Here is a 4,017-nt window from a genome sequence, read left to right as displayed (position 1 = left end):
AAGCCGTTTTCAAGTTTGGGCAGAGCTGAAATAATAACACCTAGACAACTTGACAATATATAGGCCTACAGTCAGTGTCCAGATTTCAGTTACTATTCAATTTAACCCATATGATTTTAAATTAGTACTATTCTGTTTATTTATGGCTACAGGAATACTCGTGAACGGGATATCAAAGGTGCATGTGTGACAAAGTGAAAATGTAGTTTCCATCAACCTCAGTCGCGATGCGCGCAACGTGGATATCAGAGAACACCGCAGTTCCGGGAGAGTAGTGGGTGAAACCATTCACCTCAGAAAGAGGGGTGATATGAATAACGTTTCCTTTCATTATGTGTTGTCGAATTCATAAAAAAATATTTGCTGCCATTGTAGTAAGGTTGTTAATACAAGAGGTCTTCAGACTTACCATTTTCGTATTATTTTCCTTGAAAGAACAAGTAGTGGGATTTGAGTGCTTCTCCCCTATTTGGAAAGTTGGTCTGCCTGCTGTTCCGTCTGAGATATTCTGAGAGCACGTCTCCTTCTGCTGGACATAAAAACGGTTTAAAATTGTATAACACAACAGTGTATCTGGAACACTGGTTAATATATCGCAAAGCCAATAGCGAATGTGACTATGTATATATTTATGTTGTATTTAAAGCATATTTCTGCAAGTTAATCGTGTCTGCTAGCTTAGCTAGCCATGGTAATGACGAGCTAACTAGCACCGTCAATCAGTACACTGTAATGTCACGCTAGCTATTGCTAGCAGGTGATTTATTGGTAATTCAAGACTTCTTTATTGAAATATTAAGTGCATGTTTATTTTCTTACTACCTTAAAAGGTTTATATAAAAGGGTTGTACTTGTGCTCTGTATTTATGGATTAATGTCACTTCACATTGAGGGCATGTATCATTACTGTTGTTCCTATCTAACAGTTATCTTGTGTTCCTACCTAACCAGTGAACGTGTTGCTGTGACCGTCCTAACAGTTATCTTGTGTCCTACCTAACCATGTATCATTACTGTTGTTCCTGTCTAACCATGTATCATTACTGTTGTTCCTGTCTAACCATGTATCATTACTGTTGTTCCTACCTAACCATGTATCATTACTGTTGTTCCTGTCTAACCATGTATCATTACTGTTGTTCCTATCTAACAGTTATCTTGTGTTCTACCTAACCATGTAGCATTACTGTTGCGCCTATCTAACAGTTATCTTGTGTTCTACCTAACCATGTATCACTACTGTTGTTCCTGTCTAACCATGTATCATTACTGTTGCTCCTGTCTAACAGTTATCTTGTGTCCTATCTAACCAGTGAACGTGTGGCTGTGACCGTCCTGTCAATGCCTGTCCTGGTGACTCATTTTACATTTAAATTTTAGTCATTGAGCAGACGCTCTTATCCAGAGCAATTTACAGTTGGTCCTGGTGACTCCTGGGCCCTTATTCATAAAGGAAGTGTCTCAGAGCTGATCTAGGATCAGGTCCCCCTCTCCATGTAATCTGATTCATTATGATCTAGGATCAGGTCCCCCCTCCATGTAATCTGATTCATTATGATCTAGGATCAGGTCCCCCCTCTCCGTAATCTGATTCTCCATGTAATCTGATTCATTATGATCTAGGATCAGGTCCCCCCTCTCCATGTAATCTGATTCATTATGATATAGGATCAGGTCCTCCTCTCCATGTAATCTGATTCATTATGATCTAGTTGTCAGAGCTAGATTGGTGTTTGTCAGACCATAAGACATCCTGAAAATCAGTCTTCTCACAAAATCGTATGTAGAATCTGAACGGTTTGGCCAACAAACTATTATGATACCACTCTGTTGTAAACTGAGACTCGTACGGACATGATGGTGTTCTCCGTTTTGCTCTAGGAATTACAACAAACTAACAGGGTGGAAAGTGATATTAGGTTGATGTAGAAAAACTTGAATTAAATAATATGAATGAACAAATGAATGATTGAATGAAATTTTATTTTCGTGTCAAATCGCCAACTTGCAACCCATCCCTTATAGGATTAATTACCACATAAACAAGATAATGATAATGATAATTCTCCTTCCAGTGTTCTCTGCATTGAGCATCACATGAAGAATGAAAACAATGTAAGGTATAAATCAAAACATAATAGTAAATAAGGTGATGCAAACAATAATTATATCACTAGAGCAGTACAATAATATACATACATACACACTGTATATACACACATACATACATACATACATACATGCATAACATATACAGACAAATAAATACAGAAAAAAAGAAACAAGGCATTTGAACCCAGTCTGAAACAAAGAGAAGATTCATATGGGAGACAAGCCTTTACACAATCTATATACACAAATACCATTTACCACATAGAAGCTAAATATTTGTACTATTTAATTATAGGAAGCCCTTTTTCTTCTTTTCAGGGCTTTATCTAAATATTCCACAAATGGAAATAAGCAATAGACAAAAAAAACATTTCAATTTCTTCTCATCACTCAGCCACATAGACCACCAGATATACCCTGGTATTGTCTTCTCATCACTCAGCCACATAATGCCAGGGTATATCTGCTGTGCTTTCTGGAATAAGAGCAAGTGTATATCATGGTAGAAAGGGCAATAGAGGATAAAATTAGTTTCATTCTCTATTTCTTCGAGGTTGCAATAGTTACATAGGTATTGTGGTGAAATGGAGGAAAGACTGTTTCAATACGCAGAGGCAATATCCCTGATCTGACCTGTTTTAATACACAGAGGAAATATCCCTGATCTGACCTGTTTCAATACACAGAGGCAATATCCCTGATCTGACCTGTTTCAATACACAGAGACAATATCCCTGATCTGACCTGTTTCAATACACAGAGACAATATCCCTGATCTGACCTGTTTCAATACACAGAGACAATATCCCTGATCTGACCTGTTTCAATACACAGAGACAATATCCCTGATCTTACCTGTTTCAATACGCAGAGGCATTATCCCTGATCTTCCCTGTGCACATAGCGATCTCTTGTTTTTAGGTAGGTTATACATAATATATCTCTCATACACCAATTCACCGTTAATCAAACAAAAGGTTCTCCATGTGGGTTTATGATTCATCTCACAGACCAATTCACTCTTAATCAAACAAAAGGTTCTCCATTTGGGTTTATGATTCATCTCACAGACCAATTCACCCTGAATCAAACAAAAGGTTCTCCATGTGGGTTTATGATTCATCTCACAGACCAATTCACCCTGAATCAAACAAAAGGTTCTCCATGTGGGTTTATGATTCATCTCACACACCAATTCACCGTTAATCAAACAAAAGGTTCTCAAATTGGGTTTATGATTCATCTCACACACCCATTTTCTTTTCATATTGCATCAACAGTTGTTTTTTAATCATATTTATGTCTCCCTTAATTTGGTTTTGGTTCAGATGTTCACAGTCACACTGTTGAAAAAGCTCAGACATTTCAGTTGCCCAGGCTTCCCCTATGGATAGATAAATACAATAATCATGAAAAAAGTAATTGATGAAAGAGACTTCAACTAGGACTATAAAATAATGAAGAAATAGTTTAACATTTTGTTATTTTATGGCTTATATTTCTTGTGGAAGTTGATAACACCTGGGGACAAAAACACCTACATCTTCTGACAAACAGTGTTCAAATGCATAAAATTCCCTTTCAGGATCCATATTTTGTTGTTTTTAAGGTAAAGACACCTTATATTTAAAGCCTTTTGGAATCCACATTTTACACTAAATAAGAACTGATATTTCCTGTGGACAGAAAAGGCACCGCATGGTAGGAATGACTCAGCAGCACTCCCACACTAGTTTACTGTATTCCACATGTTCCCTCTACTTTATTCTAGATTATTAACCTGAAATACTCACTTTACTTGGAAACTGTGTTGCAGTTTAGAGATTAAACTATGAGCTGCTCTGTCATCTCAAAATGGCCCTGTACAGATACTTTCTGTTTTCAGTTTCAACTGCAGTCAAGGCG

Source organism: Salvelinus namaycush, unplaced genomic scaffold, assembly GCF_016432855.1.
Source record: "Salvelinus namaycush isolate Seneca unplaced genomic scaffold, SaNama_1.0 Scaffold8, whole genome shotgun sequence".
In the NCBI taxonomy this organism is placed as follows: domain Eukaryota; kingdom Metazoa; phylum Chordata; class Actinopteri; order Salmoniformes; family Salmonidae; genus Salvelinus; species Salvelinus namaycush.
Note: the sequence above shows the minus strand (reverse complement) of the source record.